This window comes from Pelophylax lessonae (assembly GCF_965119305.1).
Source record: "Pelophylax lessonae genome assembly, chromosome: 6".
Lineage (NCBI taxonomy): Eukaryota > Metazoa > Chordata > Amphibia > Anura > Ranidae > Pelophylax > Pelophylax lessonae.
In genome coordinates this window covers 241791998-241817983 of record NC_138773.1, presented here as the reverse complement: position 1 = coordinate 241817983, position 25986 = coordinate 241791998, and the positions used below count along the sequence as shown (strand labels likewise).

At 41.1% G+C, this 25986-nt stretch overlaps 1 protein-coding gene across 1 annotated transcript in view; it reads right to left on the bottom strand.

Moving 5' to 3' along the window:
• PDE11A (phosphodiesterase 11A) overlaps window positions 1-25986 on the bottom strand; it is an 830139-nt gene that overhangs the window by 622752 nt on the left and 181401 nt on the right. The gene's annotated exons all lie outside the window — the stretch shown is intronic.

The following is a 25986-nucleotide window of genomic DNA, read 5'->3' as shown; positions in this document are numbered from 1 at the left end:
CCTCTACTACCTGTAAAACAAACTCGATGACCAACAATTTGGAAACCTCTGCATGCATAGAAAGTGTCCCTCCGCAGTAATTATTGGATCTAGTCTATTTTGTCAACATATCCCTTTAGGAAAACCCAGCAGACATGTTAAATGTCACCTTTAGTGTCGGAAAGAGAAATTACTGATGTGAATTTTTGCCATTCAATCTTTAAGGTTTGTTTCAGCTCAAACGATCGCTCTGACAAGCAAATGACCCTTTGCTCTGCAGATAATTCCGATGAAGCGCGTCACCCATTACAGCTTGTTCTACCTCAGCGCCTTGTACAAATTGATGTGCTACTAATGCAACATAAAAACCTCTGCAGTCACTTAAATAAAGGGAGATCTAACTCTTATTAGGTGAAAGCAAGAACAGTGCTATAATATACAAAGTACCTGGTCATAGGAAATATTCTGACAATATTTTTGATTCATAACAGTGAAGAAATAACAAATATAGCTGCATTAATATAATTATTATTATATATTAATAAAACATACATAAAAAGAAAAGTAAGGCTGACCAAATACAGTTAGATTTTCATCCAAATGTTCTAAAATCATTCATCAGAACATTCTTTGTCATCATTGAGACACCTAGTTGTGCTTGAAAGCCAGCTTTAGGGTCAGTTTAACCACTTCTGGACCGGAAGGATTTGCCCCCTAATGACCAGGCCATTTTTTGTGACTTGACACTGCGGTACTTTACCGGACAGTTGGGCGGTCGCGCGCCACTGTACCTAAATAAAGTTGATGTCCTTTTTCCCCACAAATAGAACTTTCTTTTGGTGGTATTTGATCACCTATGCGATTTTTAGTTACAATTCTGGAAAAAACAAAACAAAAAAAAACAATATTTTTCACATCCTGCTATATAGCATTCCCAAAAAAAAAAATAAATAAATAAAAATCTAATTTTTTTCATTATTTTAGGCCAATCTGTATTCTGATACATATTTTTGTTGAAGAAAAAAATGCAGTAAGTGTATTTTGATTGGTTTGCGCAAAAGTTATCACGTCTACAAACCAGGGGAAAGATTTATGTCATTTTTATTTTTTTACTAGTAATGGCGGCCATCTGTGATTTTTAGCGGGACAGCAACAGATCGGACCCCTAACTGAAATTTTTGACACTTTTGGGGGGACCATTGACATTGCTACAGTAATCTGTGCTAAAAATATGCACTGTTACTGTAACAATGACACTGGCAGGGAAGGGGTTAACCCAGTGGTGATCAAAGGGTTAAGTTTGAGCCCAGGGGAGTGTTTTCTAACTGTATGGGGAGGGATTAGTGAAATGAACACAGAGACCTGTGATCCTATATAGGAGGATCACATGTGCTCTGTGATCATTTCTGAGAGAACAAAGGTTTGCTGTGTTTACAACAGCTGACCATTGTTCTCTCTCAGCGGGGAGCAATCGCGGGAGGCTGGCGGCAATCGGTGCCGCCAGTCCTGTGAATAGGCATCCCCGCAGCCTAGTGGGGGCGTGCGCTCGACCCCAGGACCGCTCCCGCAAACCTATGTATCCATACTTCCATTCGCGCAGCCGAGCCAGCCTGCCGCAGTATATCTGCGGCGGGCGGTCGGCCAGTGGTTAAAGCACTTTCACTCCTGCACACATGCAGTAACACCCATATTTAACTATTATTGCATTTAGACCCCGTTCACACTGGGGCGACCTGTCAGGCGACCTGGTCGCCTGACAGGTCGCCGTAGGTCGCCTGCCATAGAGAAGCTGTGGACTCGTTCTAATAGGAGCTACACAAGTCGCTCCGACTTAGAAAAAGGGTCCGGAGCTTCTTTGGGGCGACCTGGAGTGACCTGCATTGACTTCAATGATATGAAGTCCGTGCCGGCCGCTCCGAGGTCGCGGTGCGAGCTGCGCACCGCGACCTGTGAGGTCGCCCCGGCAAGTAGCGTCGCCCCAGTGTGAACGGGGTCTTATGCTGTTTTGTTTTTTGTTTTTTGTTTTTTTGCATTTTAAACATGTATTTGCACAAAAATTCTACATGTCCTTTTTTTTTTTTTTTTTAAAAATGAGCTTAGCAGCAAGCATATACACTATATTACCAAAAGTATTGGGTATTACCACTATATTATCAAAAGGAAAGGGTGGGCCAACTCAATATTGAACCCTACAGACTAAGAATGGGATGCCCTTTAAAGTTTATGTGCGGGTAAAGGCAGGTGTCCCAATACTTTTGGTAATATAGTGTAGATGTGAACTAGTCCCACAGAGTGGAGTTTTCACTTTAAATGCATTGGTATGCAGTAAAACCTCTACATTCCCATTTGTATTATATATTTTGTCTGTATTTCTAGGCTGTAAGACAGAATTGAAATCCTAGACAGGCTATATAAGGAAATTATATAACTGAGTGTTGTACAGTTTTCCTACCCAGCTTTTCTCCTGTGCCTTCTGCCTTAGTAAAATATCATACCGCTAAAAGTTAAAAGGTTTACTGTCAAGCATTGTGTTTTTCTAGTTTAACTGCGGATTTCACGATTTGGGTTTCTTGTGTTGAAAAGAATCCTGCCATATTTACAAAATTGTTTTTCTTCCCATGAATAATATTAGCAATATTCAGAGCTAGAGATCTGCAATGTGCCCAAATTGACAGTCTCATAACAGGCATTTTCTTTACCATAACTGCCTGCTTGGTTTATTCATGAAATTGTAACTTTAGGAGCGTCAGCAGGAGACCCGAGAAAAAGAGGAGTAGAACTGCTCTGTGCCAAACCACTACACAGAGCAGGTACAAGTATAAAATGTTTGGTAGTTTGTTTTTGTTTTTTTAAATCTGAATCTTTAATATCACTTTGAATGATCTGCTACTGATGGCTTGGTGCATTAAAGTATAACTAAGGACAAAACTTTTTTTTTAGTTTTGGATAGAGGGGAGAGGGATTAGAACTCTTGACAGTTTTTATTGCAGTCTGTCATCCACTCACTCTATTTGTCCTGTTTACCATTATCATTGAAAGTGAAAGTAAAAGAAAATCCCTCATTTTGGGTTGTCCCTAGAAAAGTAATAGAGGGGACATCTTCCAATGGGAACACTAGATCTGGTGACCTAGGGTCCCCAAGAAATTCCCTTCATTTACATGGCTTTCCTCTCACTTTCTGTTTGGCTATGGGACAGGAAGTGAAAGGAAATCTCCGTAATGAGACACAGATGGGGAAAGAAAAAATCTGAAAGGGGTTATAAACCTCCCTAAGTGAAGAGAGACTTTGGGAGAGCAGTCATACACCATGGAGAAAGGTAAATTAGGCTGTGTAAAAAAAAAAAGATGAATGCACATGTTTTTGCAGGAAAAAAAATGTGCATTTGTTATTTTTGTTCACAGGAGCCTGCAGAGAATTGTACCCATAATCAGTGGGTTTTGGGTGCAATGTCAGGGTCCTGCAGACACTGCCTACAGCTCTGTGCCCTTAACTCCATATGGGCTATCAGTTTCAGAACTGTAGGAAATGTGAATTGAACTACAAGTGTGCTAATCAGCATGCTCAAAGTTAATTGAAACTACAAGTACGGCTACCGCCTGACAGATGGGAATTGTAGTTCATCCATTCACAGCTCACTGTACAAAATTTAAGTGGGAGTACACCCTCCTATCGTCTATAGCCAAGGAAGCTGCCACCATGACCTCTGTTTAATCTTCAAATGCCATGATGCTGAACATGTGATCAGTTATGATACCGGCCATTGGATGGTTTGACAGTTTGGTTGAGAGCACAACCAATGTGACTTTACATTCTCGGCATTCCAGGAATGTAACTTTTTTTTAAACCGTTAAATCAAAGGGTTTAGTTCCATTTTGAAAGGTGCTGCAGTAACTGCCAACCAGTTCAAATATGCCTCTGAGAACAGACCACATATCAAATGTATAAAATCCAAAATATTTTTTATTAAACATATCATTTTAAAAAAATGCCTATCGATTTAAAAATTTGCAAAATGGTACTATACAGTAAAAAACATCATGGTCTATATCGTAGGAGCATAAAGTTTGTATATGTGTTCAGTAGTGGATTGGTCAACACGTGTCGGGAATGTAACTGTTTTTTTAAACTGTTAAATCAATGGGTTTACTTTCTTTTTTTTTTTAGCCTTGATCATAATAAACAAAATGTTTTATATAAAAATAACTATACTTTTCCTTTAGGGCCCATCTAGGAGGAAAGTATAGTTAAGGTATGCCCAGAAGTGCCTGATAAGCATTCTTCTAAAACAGTACACCAGTGATCATGTTTACTACATTATAGGGAATGTAGAGGTTTTTTTTATAATTGTATTTTTAAGTTTGTATTCCTTAATAACAAGGAGCATATGAAATATTTATATTACATATCTGCCACATGCATGCTCAAGTTGTAAACTTTAGGCCTCATGCCCACTGGACGTTTTTCCAGCTGCTTGTTTTTGGCGTCAGACGTATTTTTCTGCAGCCAGTAAACTCCCCAGTATGAAAAGTGCATATGGGGTGCGCTGATATAATGAATTATGCTGCAACCAAAGATCCATATATTGGTTTGGAATAATTGAAATGTGAAGTAAATAATTTGGTGCGCTAAAATAATATAGGTGTCACTCTAAATGATCAAAACACACAGAGTGGCAAAGAAAAACTTAAGGTGCAATCCAACAAATGTAACCTTATAATTATTAAACAATAAATCATATGTGCTTTATCTTAATAGGTAAACCACTAATAATAATATACAATTATTAAATAAAATGTGCAATAATCCCAAAAAGGATGTGCAAAAGTCCCATATGGTGCCTCAAATAAAAGTCCAAAACTACAAATAATGAGAAAACAAATGTGAACAACTCCAGGTGATTAGATGAAATACGATATAATAGGTGCTCCAAACAAAAACATGTGTCAAGTGCTTATATCTTGTGTCCCACCACCTTAGGGATTTACTTCTTACCAACAGGTAGAAGTTAAGGGCAGAAAAAACAGCCACCTCAAGAATATTGACTCCTACAGGAAGTGAATGCTAAGACGATCTACAGGAAGTGAATGCTAAGAGACAATCTACAGGAAGTGATAGAATCTGAAAATCATTTTAGAAATGCAAATAAACTGACACGATTTTAACCACTTTACCACTGAGTACCGTAGTACTACTGCGGCAAAGTGGCTCGTTATCATCTGACGACGTAGTACTACGTCGTCAGACACTCCCCCTTCTCGGCGGCGCGCGCGCGCCGCCGGAGGCTCGCTCCCGCTGTATTCAGTCACAGCGGGAGTCGGGCCAGGGGAGGAGCAGCGGTGATCGCCGCCGCTCTTCCCCGATCGTCGGGGATCTAGTGTGGAGATCCGCCTGCTTGTGTAAACACAAGCGGGCGGATCTCCCAAGTGACAGGCAGGGTCAGATTGCAGGGTTCAGCATAGCTGAACCCTGGATCTGTCCTTGTGTCACTCAGTCACCTCCCCCCCCCCCACACGTCAGTAAGCACCAGGCATACATTAACCCCTCCCTCTCCAATAAAATTAACCCCTTCCCTGCTAGTGTCATTTTTACAGTAACAGTGCATATTTATAGCACTGATTACTGCAGTAATGTCACTGGTACCCCCAAAAGTGACAAAAATGTCAGTCAAGGGTCCGATCTGTCCGCCGCAATGTCGCAGTCCCGCAAAAAAAAAAATCGCAGATCGCCGCCATTACGCGTTAAAAAAAAACACCAAAAATGACAGAAATCTTTCCCTTTGTTAGTAAACGCAATAACTTTTGCGCAAACCAATCAAAATACGCTTATTGTGAATTTTTTTACCAAACATAGGTAGCAGAAAACAAATTGGCCAAAAATTTAAAAAAATTTTGATTTTTACATTTTTTTGGGGGGAATTTCATATAAAAAAATGTGAAAAATATCGTTGTTTTTTCAAAATTTACGCTCTTTTTTTGTTTATAGCGCAAAAAGTAAAAATCGCACAGGTGATCAACTACCACCAAAAGAAAGCTCTGTTTGTGGGAAAAAAAGAACGTAAATTTCGTTTGGGTATGGTGTCGCACGACCGCGCAATTGTCAGTTAAAGTCGCACAGTGCCGAATCGCAAAAAGTGGCCCAGACGTAAGACAGCAAAATGCTCTAGTGGTAAAGTGGTTAAACCTTATGTGGATGAGGAAATTGGAGACCAGGAAGGAGCATAAAGGCTACAAGGGATCCTCTGCACTATACCCAGGAATTGACCCATTGTGACGGGAGGAGGGAGCCCTTTAAAAGGGACAGACACCTGTTAAAGATCATAGAATGCCTACCTTTAGCAAACGATGGATTCACTGGTTAAAGCATCCTAATGCCGCTCCTGGTCTCAAGCCCAATTAGCCTGCTTTGATTTACTACCAAAGAGTATTCCCTTTACTTTACCTTTCATGTATTCTCTGTTAGTGTCACAAATAACACCTTGTAGTACTATGTACATGTCAGTCTAATATATGGTGGTCCGAGGATGTTTAGCTGTCGGAGGGTCTACCCCCTCCCCCCCAACTGGACACAGTTTGTACCCATTTGGGGTGTTCAGGGGGGTTGGGGTGGCCCTATTAGAGAATGGCCATCAGTGACCCCATCTTATAAGTATTAATGCTATTCGTATATTTGGATTGCTTAATGCTGTAGTGGCTTATCTTCATGGGCATGAAGTTAGATTACATAACTGCACCTATGTGCTACTGGCCATAATATCAATGTTTTATGAGTTTGCTTTCCTCTGTTATTATTATGATTTCCTTCCTCTTTTATTATTATGATTTCCTTTCCCTGTTTGTTACTATTTGAAATAATCTTAATAAAAACTATTTAACAAGAAAAGGGACAGACACAAGCCTCGGTTTTTATCCATCTGGTAAGAGGCCTCACATATCTCCATCACGAGGTGTGGGAACAGTGTATTACCTCTCACAGCACAAGGAGTCAATATTCTTGAGGTGGCTGTTTTTTCTGCCCTTAACTTCTACCTGTTGGTAAGAAGTAAATCCCTAAGGTGGTGGGACACGTGTTCTTGTTCGGATCTCCTATTATATTGTATTTAATCTCATCACCTGGAGTTGTTCACATTTGTTTTCTCATTATTCGGAGTTTCAGACTTTTATTTGAGGCACCATATATGGGACTTTTGCACATCCTTTTTGGGATTATTGCACATTTTATTAAATAATTGTATATTATTATTAGTGGTTTACCTATTAAGATAAAGCACATATGATTTATTGTTTAATAATTATAAGGTTACATTCGTTGGAGTGCACCTTATGTTTCTCTTTGCCACTCTGTGTGTTTTGATAATTTAGAGTGACACCTATAATATTTTAGCGCACCAGATTATTTACTTCAAACTCCCCAGTATCCTGCCAAACGCTTTACACACCTAAGTGCATTTACAAAACACAGCTTTAGGCACGTTTTTTACACTACGTTTCTACTGCCGGGAGAAAAAGCATTTAGAAGAGCTTGTCAAACACCCAGAGAGCATGAGGCCTAAAAAACAACAGAATACACCAAAATTATGTTTTAAAGGGGAAAGCCATTTTATTTTTACTTTGCCTTTTTTTCGTTTTTTAATCTTTTACTTTTATGAATGCATCTTTGTTACTTCAACATTTGTTCACTTCATTTAATGAAGTAAGAAAATTGACAGTGATTTTACGTTCTGATTCATATTCACACAGACACATTTGAAAAGGTCTTTTATTAAAGATAAAAAAAAACATTGACAAATTATTTGGTCAATTATGTTACCCAGGATGCCCACCTACCAGCTTGTTTACAATATGAAACAAGCCAGCTGGCAGTGTTGCTTGGAGGCTGGTTACCCATGTTCTACCAACTGATGATGTTGTGTGGCCGCCTGCATTCAAGCAATCAATGATGTTTACAGATCCCCTTTGGCTGCGAGGATGTAAGCGGCCATGACCACTTTGGTTGTTATGGTGTGGGTGGCCGCCAGCGTCCTAGTAACCATGGGTGGGAGGGGAAAGGTGGCCTTGAGAAAGAAGTTGTTATTTACTGGTAGTAACACCACTACTAAAGGAATGACTTCTGGCTGCAAGCGCCAGGGGTTCAGGCAGGCAAACTGGCCAAGTCTGGCCTTTATGTTCTCCCATTTGACAAACGGCAAACAGCTTGAGTTCATGCTGAACTCAAAGTCAACCCAAAGCTCATCGCTAGTCAGAACTCCTGCCAGAACAAGCTCCAAAGCCCGCACCTTAATAAAAACAAATCAGAAAATCAAATCAGTATCTATATTTTAATCTTCAAAGGTTCCTTCTAAGGGTGAGGGGAGCTAGGTTACTAAACCGTCAAAGTTAATATATTCAGTTTTAGCCTATTAATTTCCAGCATACTGTAAAGACTGAGCCACAACAATCCACAGCAATATGTTTTCCTGTATCATCCATTGCCTTTCTGCTGCCAAACCTTCCCCGGAATGACCTAGTACTAGCCTGTAGTGTCCGGCTTATCATATCTAGACAAGCAGTTAATGAAATAAAGCAGAATCCCATGGCAGACCAGAACGTTCACCAGCTTAAAGATAGTACAACAGACATACAAGCACACACCCATTAAAAGGTCTAACTTATAAAAAGTGTTTTTGATGAGGGTGACCTTTCAAGGTCTGCAGCAGTTGCTTTCTCGAGCAACATTTCCTTGACCTTTCTTCTGCTGTCTAGTTGTCTTCTCTGTCTGTCTGAAGACGCTGTCCTAGATTATTCATCAACTAAAAATGTGTTCTATGTTGAATGTATATTACACATCTCTTCAAACTGCATGCAAATGCCTCTGCATGTCTTACCTTTAATATTTTTGTAATACAATATGTATTTTTTTTAAAGGAAGGGGAAAATAAGGTTTCAATTCCAGACATCCCTTTGAGAATGGTAGTTGTCTGTCCCTCTCTAGTTGTAATACACTAAATCACTGATCTAAGACAATATTCAGTATGTAAGATCAGAACTGATCTGTATACTTGTTCTAAGGTTGATTTACTAAAGACAAATAGGCTGTTTACTTTGCAAGGGAAGTTGCACTTTGTAAAGTGGGGTACAAACTATAAGAAAATCGGGCAAATGATTGTCCAGTTTTCACAGCAAATTGGAACAGATGAAAAAAAATTTGTTTGAAAACTCGTACAACAAATGCTTTTTTTTTGCTGTTTATTGTTTTTGATCATGCGCAGTAATTCGTTTCTGATTTTTCTCATACGAAAATTGTGCAAAAACATTACACATTAAGCCAAAATGGTTCAATCTGTTCCTGTACAAGAAACATTTTGGAGCTTGTCCCTTCGTAAATTTTTGTTCAGAAGGTCATATTTGGCTGTAGAAAGTTGTGTACACACTATATGAAAAACGTACGAAAGTTCCTTGGACGAAAATTCTTGCCCGATTTTCTTATAGTGTGTAATGGTCCGTACACATGATCTGAAAATCGAACTAAAAATAGCGCTTTTGAAGCGATCGTACAATAATCGGATTATTAGTACAGAGCTTTCGAGATCCAATCACGACAGCTCATCCGATAATAACCAATCGGACAAGCATAAAACTTTCTCTTGTAAGATACCAGATCGTACGATTTAAATTTAATCAGTACAGTTGTCATTCGAAAAATACAATACAAATACATACAAATACATACAAATACATAACACCACATTACATCACTTCAGATTTTTTATTCTGTCGTACGAGAATTTTTGTAACTTTAGTAGATTCTTCATGTTTATAATGCGACTAGCATGCAAAAAAAAAAAACGGACGATCTGTCACTTGATTTTCCGATCGTGTGCTTTAAGTGGTTTTCCCCGCAGCACTTAGTGAATGAGTTGCATCATCCAATCATGTGCAAGCAAAAATACTGTGTTTCTATTTTTCTGGCCCATGACTGGATATTCTTTGCAAAGTGAAATTACACCACACTCACTAAATTCTGGGGCATATTCCTTTGCAAAGTGCAACTTCCCTTTGGTAATGTCTGTCTTTAGTAAATCAACCCCTATAACACAGAAGCCATTGCAACAACATGACAGCCGAGGAACTACAATCTACAATTTAGAACAATCCACACGTAGTATGTAAAGAAAGGTTGGTGCGCTAAACTTAAATTCCACAAATATATAAACAATGCATACAAATGTAAATATGGTGAAAAAATCAAATATTTACATTTGTATGCATTGTTTATATATTTGTGGAATTTAAGTTTAGCGCACCAACCTTTCTTTACATTCATATCACATATACATCTTGGTAGCAGCTTTACGCACGTTTATCAGCGCACCTTTATTTTTTCACAAATCCACACGTAGTAGCCTGTCTACTTTTTTATGTACCATTTTCACTAAATATAAAACTTATATATAGGTTGTTTAAAGGAACAACCCACTGACAAATAACATTTTGGTTGAGTAGACTCTGCTGGACATGGTTTAAATTTTTTTAGTAAAATCAGTGGTATGGACCATCTGCCCTTGTACCCATTACTATTACTCTTCCTTCATTTTCTCTCATGGAAAAGATTTGAAAACAAACAAACTAAATCTGCCAAGAGATGGAGTGATTTTCTTTCCCGCAATCCGCAAAGATCGCACAATTCCCCCATCAACACGGACTGTGAATCCCTTCCACAGAGTCATTGTCTTCTCCTGGCGAGGGATCGGGGGGAGCCATCCCCTCTGGGAGAACATTGTGATTACTGCTAGTGGCTATAATAGCCACTAGCAATAATCGCTTGTAAAATCTGACAGGCTGGTTGTACCCAAGTTGATTGATTGATTAACTTGGATACATTCAGCCTGCCCATACATGGTTCAAGCTCAGCCAGTCCCAGCTGAACTGGTCGAGATTGAAATTGTTTATGGCAGCCTTAAGATTCACTGATAATGGCTGGTAGGTAGGGGCTTGTGAAGTAAGGCAATGCCAGTGTGTGATTTCACCTACTTAAGACCTTAAAGTAACACATTTGTTTTGGTCAAGCTGACCCTTTATATTGGTTTAATTAAGACACAAACTGGCAAACACTGGCAGCCATAAAGCTGCCCAATTAGTACCCTCCTCTGCAACAGTTCATATGTATATTCTCAGTGCACTCCATACTGGAAAAGGCCTGAAGTTAAAAAGGTGCTCCAGGCCCCTGCAGAAAAAATACTGTTGCTGCTGACTTTTAATATTAGGACACCAACCTGTCTAGGAACCCAGCGGCGTCTTCACCTTTTTTCAATTGGCTATCGGGAGCTGCCCCCGCCATCTTCACCAAGGGAAACCAGCAGTGAAGCCTTGTGGCTTCACAGCCGTTCCCTACTGCCAGAGTTGTATAAAGTACTCGAAACCCATACTTGAGTAAAAGTACAAGTGCTCGATCAAAAAGTGACTTGAGTAGAAGTGGAAGTGCTCAATCAAAAAGTGACTTGAGTAGAAGTACTAAAGTATTCAACATTTTTTGTACTTAAGTATTGCAAGTTGTTTTTTTTTTAAATTTTGCTACTCAAGTACTGAAAGTAAAATACAAGTACTGTGTTATGTAGTTATTAAAGAAAGAAGTCAAAAGTTTGAACATCATATTGTTTTTTATTATTTCAAATGCAGCTTTTATTTATACATACAGTAGCATTTATTTCCGTATGCACTGATAATACACATGTTTTGAGCTTCATGAAACCTGCCATCTACTGTTCTGGCAGTGGTAATTTTTATAATAGTAACGAGTAACTATGCAGCACAAAAAAAAAATATCGGAGTAGAAGTATTGAAATCATCGAAAAAATGTAGTGAAGTAAAAGTGGAAGTAGGAGAAAAGAATTTCTACTCTAGGAAAGTACAGATACCGCCTTTCGGTACTTAAGTACAGTAGTGAAGTAGTTCTACTTAGTTACTATACATCTCTGCTTACTGCGCGCTACGCTCTCTGATTGAGCCGGCTGCAAGGGAAGGAGGAGGGGGCTGAACTTCCGGCTCAGTTCTTGCAGATTTTTTCCCCTTTCTTCTCTGGTAAAAAAAGGTGTCACTAGGGCAGGAAGTGAGGGGAATTCTCTCTAATGGAGTCCTGGATAGTAGTAAAACCTGACAAGGGTTCTCACCTTTTCATACTCCATCCCTAACTAGAAAAAAAAAAGTTTTGACTATAGATTCATTTTACATTTCAGTGAACAATAGCAATGTCTTCCTTCAAAATAAGCTGCGGTGGTTTTCCTTTGACAAAAAAAGAAACATAAAATCCACACAAACTAAAAGTAATTGCTGCACTTATTCGGAGAGAGAGAGGATGACTGGAAGATGCTAAGCATACAATTTTCAATTCATGAGTAATGCAATATTTTCAGCAGCCTGTAGAAAGATGTGGGGGAGGAAAACCATCAAAGCATTAAAGTGTGATGGTTAGATTATTCAGGCTTCCAATAAAATAATATTGTGACAAAGGTACATTGTGATTTATTATGATTTGAAATGACACACTGTCCTTATATAAATTTGCTTATTACAGTTTATCCGTGGACAAAAAATAGGAAGTAAAAGAATCTGAGGAATTATTTGCATGACTCATTCTAACCCAGTCACATAATCTTCGTTGTGGGGAATAATTCTCCATTTCCCATCAAAAGATCCAACTCTGCATCCCTGTACCCTTTCTGCACGCTCACCCTTCATTTCTCCACTACCATCTCCACCCAGAAACTCGCTCACTGCTCACGAGATTGCCAATCACTTCAAAAACAAGATTGATGCAATTTCGTGGGGACATCTCTACTGCACAGACATCTATCCCACTTAACATACCCTGTACAAAACCGCTCCCAACACTTTCCTCTTTTGACCTTGTTACTACCAAAGAGGTCGCTAAAGTTTTATCAGAAGCCCGCCTTACCACCTGTCCCCTGGATCCTGTTCCCTCACAACTACTACGGTCACCATCTTCTTCTGTCCTATGCTCCCTCACTCACATCTTCAATCTCTTCAATCTCTCTACTGGCACCTTTCACTCCCCTCTAAAACCCCCATACTTAAAAAGCACTTACTGGACCCCAGCAGCCTGAACAACTTAAGACCCATCTTCTTGCTCCCGTTTGCATTAAAACTTTTAGAACGCTTAGGGTCCTTTTACACGGGCTTTCCGCCCGGTTTTGCTCAGTGGGGATCGATCTGTCGATCCCTGCTGAGCAGGCGGATGACAGGTCCGTCTCCGCTCACTGTGCTGAGACTTATGCCTCATACACACGCATCGATAGTTGGTCATGAATTTTCGGCCAACGTCTGATTGGCCGATTTTCGGCTTGTTAGTATGATGCTTTCGACAACTGACTCCGACTTTTCGGCTGAAAAAAATCTGGTGTGCAGGCTAGAAAATTTTTGTTGGCCGTCAACATAATGGCCAATTTTTCGTCAGTCAGTACAGATTTCGCCAGAAAAAAATCTGATGAGCAAGACTGGGCATGCTCAGAGAAGAAAAAACACACGGAAAGTAAACCAGCACATGACATCACTTCTGAAGTTGGTTTTTGTTGGCCGAGAAAATTTGTGTGCAGTCTAGAGCACATTTCAACCAACACAACAACACTGGACAAAAGACGGCCGATCGGTCGGCCGATAATCGTTGCGTGTGTACGAGGCTTTACCTGTCAGAGCCCCGCTCCCCTTTACGGGAGATCGGATGAAAAAGGACCACCTGTCTGTTTTCATCTGATCCTTCAGACGGATGGAAAATAGGGTTTCCATCCGTCTGGATTTCATGGACAGGATTGGATTGGATAGCAGCGGGTGTCAGCGCTGACATCTGCTGCTACATAGGGGTTCATGGAGCATCCAATCAGGCCAGCCTGAAAAATTGACAGGCGGACCTGATCAGAAAGCCTGTGTGAAAGGACCCTTAGTGCCGGTTCACACATATGCGATGTCAGACATCGCATGTGATTCACAGCGCACTGCTCTGCAAATCACATGTGATAGCTGTGTGTTGTGAATTCAGCCATGAAGATTGTATGGCTGAATTCACATCGCATTCGGACCAAAGTCGCACAGGACCCTTTTTTTTGGTCCGCTTCAGAATTGGATCGCATGGGTGTTCACACCTATGCGATCCGATTCACGTCCAAACTGACAGTTCGCACTTCGATATGCAAACTGATCTGCGGGTGTGGTTAACTATCTATTGACACCCCCAGCGATTTGCATATGGCAGTGTGAACTGCCTGCGAGTTGAGTGCAATGCAGGAACCCGCAGTGGATTTGCAGGGTTCCCACATCGCCCATGTATGAGCCTACAACTATCTGAGCACCTACCTCACTGACAACAACCTTCTTGTCCCCTTAGGCCCCTTTCACACATGCAGACTGTTCATTTCCTCTCCTCAGTCACATCAAAATGGATGAAGTATTCATCAGTTTTTCATCAGTGCTCATCAGCTTTTCATCAGTACTCATCAGTTTATTTTACAACCACAACGAATGAAAAACTGGCCATTTGTCAGTTTACGTCTATTTTTCATCCGTTCCATCTTTTTAAGGGCTCTTTCACACGGCCGCTCCGTGTGTCCGCAAATCATCCTATTTTTTTGCGGATGATTTGCGGACATAATGTAAGTGAATGGCATTGCGGATGTCAGCAGAATACCATCCGCTGACATCCGATTTTCCTCCTTTCAGTTCTGTTCCGTTTTTTGGAACAGAACAGAACCCTATTTTTCCTCCGTTCAAAATACGGAAAGGAAGGAAAATCGGATGTCAGCGGTGTCATCCGCTGACATCCGCAATGCCCATAGACTTACATTATGTCCGCAAATCATCTGCAAACGGATGGGATGATATGCGGACATACGGAGCGGATGACACAAATGTCATCCGCTCCGTGAAAAAAGAAAAAAAAAAAAGTCCCGCAGCGGAGCTTTCACACGAAGCGGCCGTGTGAAAGAGCCCTAACAGAAGAAAAATGGAGCCTTGATCAGTTTCAAAAAACGGATGATGACGGATGCAGATGGAATGTTATGTATATGGATGATCATCCATTTATATCCGTTTTTTCACAGAGATGCACTGATGTCCGTTTTTCATCCGTCAATAGATGGATGAAAAACAGACAAATGGACAGCATGTGTGAAAGGGGCCTTATAGTCCGGCTTGCGCTTACTCCACTTAAAATTGCCCTACTAAGGCTCCATGTACACGGGACGCTGGAAATGGTCGTTTAGGAGCAGTTGGGCGTTTTTTTCAGAAGCCTCTGAACCCATCTACATTTTATCTTATCTGTCCATGTACACCAGGTCATTTACAGTCATTTGCAGGCAGTTGCGTTCAGGGACTTTTTTTAGAACGCAATTATTTGCGTTCGAACGTGTGTTTCCCGGCGTTTCAAATGCACAAACGTGTCCGAACGCGTCCGAACGCGTCTGAACGCGATGACCCACGTTTAGCGTTCGCGTTTTCCCATTTTAAAGGGGAATAATTTTTTTGACCTCTAGGAACGCTTCTAAACGCAAACGCCCCCAAACGCCGCTAAACGCGGGTACAAACGCGACCGAACGGACGTTTCAAACGTCCTAAAAATTCCAGCATTCAAAGGGACTTTTAACAACGTCCCGTGTACATGGAGCCTTAACCTCAATAATAATCTTCTGCTAAAACCAATGGCCACTACTTCATACTCATACTAGTAGACCTCTCTGCAGCCTTTAATACTATTGACCATCCACTCCTCCTCAAAAAACTCCACTCTTTTTGCTTTCAAGACTCTGTTCTCTCCTGGTTCTCCTCCTACCTATCACAGCACTCCTTCAGTGTTACCTATAACTCTGTTTCCTCTTCTCCACTTCCTCTTTTTGTAGGGTTACCCCAAGATTCTGTCTTCGGACCCCTCCTCTTTTCCATTTACACCCCCTCCCTCCACCAATTAATATACTCCCATGGCTTCCAGTACCATCCCTATGCTCACGACACATAAATCTATCGCTCTTCTCCTCACCTCACTCCTTCAGCCTCCTCTCGCATTACTAACTTAATAACTGACATATCAGCATGGATGTCACACCACTTCCTCAAACTCAATTTCTAAAACTGAACTCATAATTTTTCCTACGGTCTGTGCCCCCTCTTCTGACTTCTCCATCAAGATCAATAATACTACCATCAGTCCCTCTGACCTGTCCTTTCAGTCCCAAATCCAGATGCTATCCAAATCTTGTACACTTCACCTCCGTAACATCACCAAAAACATCCCCCACCCGGAGTGGGGGTGCTGCCAGTCAGGGGGTATGCAGCTACTCAGGGAGTTCCAGGTCGATCGCACCCGGCGAGACTAGTCCACTTGCAGGCTCATCCCCATCTATTGGGGCTCTGTCATGGTGAGGCCTAGTTCTGGACTATAACCTACTCACGCTCGCTGGCCAGGCTGGGAGACTGTAAGGATCTAGAATATCTTGTCGGAAACTACAGCCGGCTGTTGCTTGTAGTTCTCCAGGAACTCTAACTAGTGAAAAAAATCAGAAAATAAAAACTTTCCCTATTAATAGCTAAGACTGAAGTCTTATCAGGGAACTAGGTCCTATTCCTTAAATCAGGCAGAAACAAAACTGGCTGCTGTAGCAGAGTGTGTGGGGTTATGCCTGCAGGGAAAGCTCCCATAGGCGTGGTAAAGCCTATTCCTGATTGCATAACCCGATGGTCTAAGAGATATGGAGCTGTGTCTGTTGAACGTTAGAGAAATTAAGTTTTCCTTTAAATATCTGCTTTCAACAGTTCATCTTATTACATTTTAGAATATTGAAAGCACCTGACCAATACAATTTTGTCTAATGGTCACCTAATCCAACAATTTTTAGATCAATATGACAATGACCTAAATTTACTGAGACCCAAAGACATTTCTGGCTGATGCTTGGGACTGGACATTGGTTGCTGATGTTTTCTACCCAATAAGGTGACACCGGAGGTACTTAGAACAGGTTCCTGCCCTGTTTCATAGGTACAAACAGAAATAGTCACCCAACACAGTACAGTCATCTCTGCAAGTCCAACTGCCCTCTAATATCTATGGCCAGTTATAGCTGTGGTCAATTCGTGTTGTTAAATATAATTTTGCTTTCACATTCCAGTAACAACTAAACTATTGTAAAATTGGATAAAGCAATACCGAATGGGATTTTGTGTTTTCCAAAGTAGGGCTCTGCCTCAAGATGGATTTTCCAAATAGCACAATACTTCACATTGTGATCTGCTCTGATATCTGCACAGAAATACAGTCAGATTTATCTAGTATAGCTATGCCAATACCTTCTCAGTGGTTAGCACAAAGATGAATTATATGCACACAGAAAAGGCTCTGATATAGAGTAGGCAGACTGCCCCCCTTTCAACGGATTCAACTGACACCTGCTAAAGGATAAAAATACATTTTAAAAATGTTGTTTATATATTTGTGCAGCTTTAAAGTTCACTTTAAACTTATCATGGTAAAACTCCATAAGGTGAAGTGTTGATTAAAGAATAAATCCAGGCAAAACCTAACTAACGCTAAACCTGCTCTGTGTCACATTCTAAGACTATTCTATCTAATCCTGTAAAGCAAAAATCACTGTACTTACCTTTTCTGCACCCGATCCGGTCTCCAGCAATGGAAGCTGTGTACAGCAGAGGACCGACAAGGGCTATGAAATGAATGAGAAGTGACATCACCCATAGACTTATGCTGGCCATACACTATACGAAAATTCGGCCAAAATTCGGTCATTTGGTTAGGCTTTTTGTTTTTCAGCCAGTTGATGGGCATGAATCGGTAATCGGTTGTGAAATTTTTGAGCCGAAAATCATAAGGACAAGCCGAACTATCGATAAGTTGAAAGGTTAATGTGTTTCTCGTCAAAACTGTTTGCACTAGGTACAGTATATGTAAAAAAACAAACAAAAAAATTATTTATTTATTTCCATTGATTGATTTATCTGTCAATACATGATGGCACGATCGTTTGCTCTCAAGGTCGAGTGTTCGTTTTTTGAAAAAATGAGTTTGACTGACTTTTGGTATAGTGTATGACCAGCATTACTATGGGGCTTCCGTTGTCGAGTGCCTCTCCACACTGTAGCCGCCGCTGACAGCTCAGCATTGGAGAATAGGTAAGTACACTGATTTTTGCTTTACAGGGTTAGATAGATTAGTCTTAGAATGTGACACAGAGCAGGTTTAGCGTTAGTTAGGTTTTGCCTGGACTTATCCTTTATGAATGAAAATGCTGCAGATAGAGGTTAAAGCAGAGTTCCGGCCTCAAATACCTTTTTTAACTAAACATACCCCTATAATACTAATCCATCGCCCTTTACAAAACTGCTATTCTCATACTTACAAGGTGTACGTAATTGGATTTTAGTCAAAATCGTACTTTTAAAAACGCTATCTGGAGCGTTTTTAAATCTTGGCATCTTGGATTTGGGCATCTGAAGCCGCAGTGTAATCTGCTGTGTCCTTCTTCCTGATTCCAGGGAGTGTTCTGGGAGTTCTTCCTGATTCCAGCCTCCTGGGAGTGATGACAAACAGCTCCCAGGATGCAATGCAAAGGCGGAAGTGATGTCGGTGGCCGCGGCAACAGAGGGGGGAGAAGGAGGAAGTACAATCAAAAATGCCCTGAAAATAAGGTAAGAGACCCCCGAAAAAAATTGAAAATGCCCAATTGTTGATCAGCATAGCGAGCACTCCAGGAATCACTAAAGTTGCAAAATGGGCCAGAACTCCACTTTAAGATGCATATAACAAACAGAATACAGGCTTGTACTATAGTACCACTATACTGCTATTTTAGTGCAGTAGCATGCTACACAGTAAAAGAGCATATATTGTTTTAATGCTCCAAAAATAGAAGTGGTATTTAAAGCTCTAATAGCAGCAAATGGATATTAAAACAATCCAATCCAATTAATGGGTATTAAAGCAATCCAACTAATGAAAAATACAAGGCACACTTTATGATACTGTACATGCTACATTTTAGCACATATCTTACTAAAATATATATTTTACATAGGCAATAGCCCTTTCTAAGAACAATGCAATTAACGACCTATTATGCATATTTTGTCATGGAACTTGCACTGAAATTATCACAAATTACTGTAGGTGTGTACAGATCTGTTCTCACAAACGTCAATGGTTGTCAGGGTTACAAGATAAAGTGATGTCACTGTGTTCATAATGATGGGTGCACTGACATGATAGTCTTTGCATTGCAGAGCACTAAGTCTGCGTATCTAAAAATGGTCACTTCCTAAGACATATACAGTATATTATATATATATATATACACACACACACACAGATTTGTTGCACGTATCTATAAAGCAGAGGCTGAGGACAGGCTGACTGCAGGATCTGTCTTTTGCATGACTGGGTGACTGAAAAGGGAGCTTATGAATCTGAAGACTATATATCTATCAACAACCGTCCAGTGTATAAGGCTGACAACTGCAGCTAAATGATGTTTCTGCAGGTATTGAATCTGTGAGGTGGAAAACTTGGTGATTTATATGACCAAAGATAAAGGGGAACAGGAAGACATCTGCAGAGTTAGCTTATTTTAAGGAAAAAAATGGTGCTTGGCTGAAACAATGTAGCTTTGGCTAAAATGAGCAAAAATCATCTGAAGTCTATGGGTAAGTTTACCATGCTGTTTGCACAGTTACCAGCACTTTGCATAAAATAAGTAAATTTATAATCAATTTAATCTACTAGAAATTATTATGCTTGCATAATTTCATATAAGACAGGGGTCTACAAACTTTATAAACAAAGGGCCAGTTCATAGTTTGGGGAGTGGAATGTACCCAGTAGGGGTAGAAAATGTCCCAGCAGCAGTGGAAGTAAACAATATCTCAGGTTTTTATGATCAGTGGAAGTAAAAAAAGTTAGAGACTGTAGTCAGTAGGAGGAGGAACAGTGCCCCATCTGGTATCAGTGGGAGTAATAGTGCCACACCATTGGCATTAGTGGGAGGAATACCAAAACGAGCTACCAGGAGCATGCCATGATCCAGGAAAACAGACAAAAAAATATCAGTTGGAGAACCAACTGAACACATGGGTGGACTTTACGGGCATATCATAAGGCAGACTAAGACACAACTATATATAAAAGGTAAACATTTATTAGGTTCACGGTTAAAATTGTTCATAAAAGGTGATGAACCTCGACCAAGCAGAAAGAAAAGACCTGGAGTTGTATGGAACAGTAAGCGTAAGGCTTAGGGGTTAATAAACAAAATTGTGTATGGGACTCAGGGTCAGTTTTGATTGGAGAAGGGTAGGGTGGGGCAGGGCGGCACCCTTGGGGGAGAAAGGGTGGTGCTGGGGGGTCCTGGGAGTCATTTCGGAGCAGGACGGCAGAGAAATAACTTTACCTCCCTCCGGGGTACGGGGTTTTTTATGGTAGTTTGGTGTTCTTGGCAAGCTTGGGTAGTGGGGGGCCGGGGGCAGGTGTTGGACGAAGGTGCTGGGGGGATGGTTGTGTGGTCTGGGATGGTGGGCTGGTGTGTTTTTGTCATAGCAGGGGGGCAGGGGTCTTAGGGTCTTGGAAGGGTGTAATGGTTTTACAAGGTGTAAATTGGAAGGGTGGGGCCCATCTCAGGTATGGTTGTACCTAGCTTGGTAACACTTTAAGATGGTAATGGCTAAGAGTCATTTGGCTGTATCAAGGGTATCTTAATAGTAATAGTCTGCGAGCCGATGCAGTAAGGCTGAGGGCCTTGGAGGCTATTATATTGGGAGATACAGCCAGTTGGTGAATAACTTGCCTTCCAAGATCCTAGTCGTTGACAAGATTAGGTTAGTCATGTTACGGAATTTGGGTCATTACTGTTCAGTTAAATTAAACAATTTATTTTGTAACAAAATTGGAGTTGTTTTTAATAAATGGCTGCTATGGCCTTTCTAACCCAAGAAGTTGTGGTGTCATTAATATTAGGTAAATGGGGTGCAGGGTTCAGGTACAGCAGCCGCAATATCGGCTATACCTCAGTCAAGGGGGGGTCCAAGTCATCCTACTTGTATATAAAAGTAAACATGACTCAAGATTGGTCATGAAACATGACAATACATATCAAACAATGCGTGGATAGAGAATACGTCTGCTCAAAGGTAACCTTTGGTCGAGGTTCATCACCTTTATGAACAATTTTAACCGTGAACTCAATAAATGTTTACTTCTTATATATAGTTGTGTCTTAGTCTGTCTTATGATGTGCCCGTAAAGTCCACCCATGTGTTCAGTTGGTTCTCCAACTTATATATTTTTTTCTTTTTTTAGTGGGAGGAATAGTGTCCCCTTGGTGGTGTCAGTGGAAGGATTTGTGCCTCAAATCAGTGGGAGCAATAGTGTCCCAAAGGCACAAAAAAGAAGTTCAGCAAAGAGCCGCATCTGGCCCTGGGGCCACAGTTTAGAGACCACTGATATAAGCGAAGTACATTCATGTACACCTGTCAATGAAGGAATTAAAAAAAAGGGGAAAAGTGGGAACAGGCATTAAGTACATGCTTTTGGACATCTTTGAAGTGATGGCAAAGGAAATTTTTTTTAAATCAAAATAAAAAAGATGTAATTCTTACCTGCTCTGTGCAAAGGTAATGCACTTACCTGCTCTGTGCAAAGGTAATGCACAGAGTGGTCCCTTACCTCCACTTCTAGCGTCCCCCCGCCGATGCTGTCTGCTCCTCCTTTCCTGTGGATGCCCTCTTAGCAAGTCATGTGCTGATGTGGCACCGATGCGGGCACGCTCCCAAACTGGGCTGTGTGCATCCATAGACACATACAGCACAGCTTGGCCACACCCTCCGCTCCCTCTTCACAGGATTTGACTGACAGCAGAAAGGAATTGCTCTCAAATTTTCCTGTGAGACCAACAGCAGTCTTCTCCACTGCACATCTATGCGCTGTAGTCTTGCACAGAGCCAATGTGCACACTCTGTGTCCTTTAAATTACCACTTTCTCCGTGACAGAGTCTCCACCTGTCAAACTGGTTATCCTGCTACAAATGTTCTTGTTCTGACAATTCCTGTTACAGGGTGGCAATGCTGTGTTTCTTTACCCCAGTTGCTTTTCTTTTGTCCTCACTGTCTACCCTGTCACATGGATTTCCTGTGCAGAATATTATTATCCGTATTGGCACTCACTGCACGCAGGCATGCTACACCACTACCGCCACTAGTAAGCCCAGTTTGCGCATTGACATGCTGTGCAGCTTGAAGCTTCCATGAAACATATAAAAGAAGTGCCAACAAATAGCGTTCTATCCTTATAGAACATTGTTTCCATTGAGTTGCTTCTACTTACAACAAGTCCTGTTAAAGGGTAACTCCAATTCCACAGAGATGCTTCTATTTACAACAAGTCCTGTTAAAGGGTAACTCCAATATTGTGGGGGAAAAAATAGCAAATATAGAAAAAAACAATATAATGTATACAATCGTGACACAAGTCAGATTGTCACTAAATGTTATTAAAAATTACCTTTCCTTTTCAGTCTGCAGCCACTGTAATTTTCTGAAAATGCAATTCAATATGGCTACCTGGAGGTCTTCTATCTGTACTGACCACCCCCCAGAAACCTAATTTCCTGCTTGTGTGATTGGCTCACCAATTTTCTCAGAGGTCTGCACTAAGATACAAGTCAGATTTCTGGCATCCCCTGCAACAAAAATGTCATTTTTAATCTAAAGGGATGCAGGCCCAGCAGCTTTCCTCATTAGAGCCCTGCAGCTGCCACAGCTGATTGATATTAATGAAACCACTCCCATTAGACCCCCACAGAGGCAGAGAGGAACAAACAGTGATTTCTTCAGAATAACAAAAGGTAGGAATCTGCAACAAAGTTTGGTAAAATCCTTGTAATGTACAGAGATCACCCAGAGGGGTTACGCTTTAGGCTATTTTCCTCCATTAACTCATAAAAACTGATGGAGGGGCATTTGGAAGCCCTAAAACAGGGATCTTCAAACTACGGCCCTCCAGCTGTTGCAGAACTACACATCCAATGAGGCATGGTAAAACTCTGACATTCACAGACCTGACTAGGTATGATGGGAATTGTAGTTTCTGAACAAATGGAGGGCCATAGTTTGAAGGCCCCGCCCTAAAGCATGCCTTTTATTATAGAGAATTTAAATATTCTGTTTTCAACACGATGTGATACTTCTTTCTTCCTCTCCAAGTGATTCCGAGATATGAAAATGATGGAAAAAAGGTGACATTGACAGCTAATTAAAAATACCATGGGTTTCAGAAGCCTCAGGCAGGGTTGTCAACCGTCAGTAAATTTAAAGACAGTTTGTAAAAATCTGTTATTTTTACAACGGTCGGTAAATATCAGGGGCTGATAATTTGTCATGCTGTGTTGACTTTTTAAGTGTAAGCCAGACAAATTACTCGATATGGGTATTGTCAGTTTTTCCATAGTGTGTTTTAAATAGAAATTGTCTTCATTTTTATTAGGAGGTATGTAATTTTTCAGGTTGTCAGTAAAAAATGTGTTCCTCCAGTAATTTTTCTGTTTTGTCAGTAAAAAATTCTGCAGGAGGTTGGCAACATTTGCCCTAGGGCATGTTTCTAGGTGCCTGCACTTTATGCCTGATCTCAATTTACCAGGATAATAACAGGTACATTCACATAATGAAACTAAAAGCAGCCTGCCTCCCCCTAAAAAGTTGCAGTATGTCACCATACGACATGATGCATATTGCTTTCCACAAATCTAAACCTCTATATGGGCACACAATTTGACATACTCTATATGACCAAAAGTATTGGGGTGCCTGCTTGCCTGCCTTTACATACTCATGAATTTTAATGGCATCCCAGTCTTAATCCGTAGTGTTCAATATTGAAAGACACATGACTGAGTGATTATGGAGATAGTCCTCAGGGGCTTTCCCTATGTAACTTATTAGTCTGTTGTCAGGCTGTGTAGGCCATGTCATCTTTTTACATATTGTGGAGTAAAGTATTGATCTTGGAATGTTCTGATGTGCTGTATGCTTTAATGGCCAGTTTTTCTGTGCAATTTCCAGGCATATCAGGTACAAACAGATACACACACAAACAACAAAACTAGAGTTTCCTAACATTACACCCTAATTTTATAGTTTTCGAACATTACACTCAAAAGTATTGGGACGCCTGCCTTTACACGCACATTAACTTTAATGGCATCCCAGTCTTTGTCCGTAGGGTTCACTATTGAGTTGGCCCACCCTTTGCAGCTATAACAGCTTCAACTCTTCTGGGAAGGTTTTCCACAAGGTTTAGGAGTGTGTCTATGGGAATGTTTGACCATTCTTCCAGAAGCGCATTTCTGAGGTCAGGCACTGATGTGGATGAGAAGGCCTGGCTCATAGTCTCTGCTCTAATTTATCTCAAAGGTGTTCTATTGGGTTGAGGTCAGGACTCAGTGCAGGCCAGTCAAGTTCCTCCACCCCACAATGTCTTTATGGACCTTGTTTGTGCACTGGTGCACAGTCATATTGAAACAGGAAGGGGCCATCCCCAAACTGTTCCCACAAAGTTGGGAGCATGAAATAGTCAAAAATGTCTTTGTATGCTGACGCCTTAAGAGTTCCCCTCACTGGAACTAAGGGGCCAAGCCCAACCCCTGAGAAACAACCTAACACCATAATCCCCCTTCCACCAAATGATTTGGACCAGTGTCCTGACCTCAACCCAAGAACGCCTTTGGGATAAATTAGAGCAGAGACTGAGCCAGGCCTTTTCTCCAACACCAGTGCCTGACCTCATAAATGCGCTTCTGGAAGAATGGTCAAACATTCCCATAGACACTCCTAAACCTTGTGGACAGCCTTCCCAGAAGAGTTAAGCTGTTATAGCTGCAAAGGGTGGGCCAAGTCAATATTGAGCCCTACGGACTAAGACTGGGATGCCATTAAAGTTCATGTGTGTGTAAAGGCAGGAGCCCTAAGGGCTCTTTCACACACTGTAGTCCGTTGGACGGACTCAGTTTTTCTCAGCGGGGCATTGATCCGCCGATCCCCCGCTGAGCAGGAGGATGACAGCTGTGTCTCCGCACTGTGTGCGGGAACACAGCTGTCAGTTCCCCATGCATCCCTATGGGGGAAATTGGATGGGAACGGACCGTCGGTCCGTTCTCATCCAATCTGATCCGCTGGACGGATGGAAAATAGGATTTCCATCCGTCCAGATTTTACGGATCAGATCGTATGTCAGCGGACATGTCTCCGCTGACATCCGATGCCCCATAGGGATGCATGGGGGGACCGTTCAGATCCGCCAAAAAAACAATCAGGCGGATCTGAACGGTCGGTCTGTGTGAAAGGGGCCTAATACTTTTGGCCGTAATGTTAGGAAACTAGGAAATTAAGCTCCATTCACACCTGAGGGTTTCGTTTTCAGGTGTTTTTTGGGCTTTTTTCAGGTGTTTTTTCAGGCGTTTTTTCAGGCTTTTTTCAGGTGTTTTTTGGGGCTTTTTTCAGGTGTTTTTTGCAGGTGTTTGTAGGCAGGCATTGACACCTAACAAAAACGCTTGTAATCTGCCAAAAAATAAGCTCATGTACTTTTTGGAGCTTCATGTGTTTTGCTTCAGATGACAAAACGCTCAGATGTGAAAAGGGGCCATTGAAATTAATAGGATTTTGTGACTTCAGAGATGAGCATTTTACAAGCTGAAATACGCTCAGGTGTGAACAGGGCCTTAATATTACGAAACTCTAGTTTTGTTGTTTGTGTGTGTATCTGTTTGCACCTGATATGCCTGAAAAAGGAACAGAAAAACTGGAAATTAAAGCATACAGCACATCAGGTCATTCCGAGATCAATACTTTACTCCACAATATATAAAAAGATGACATGGCCTACACAACCTGACAACAGACTAATAAGTTACATAGGGAAAGCCCCTGAGGACTATCTCCCTAATCACTCAGTCATGTGTCTTTCCCTTACAATGCTG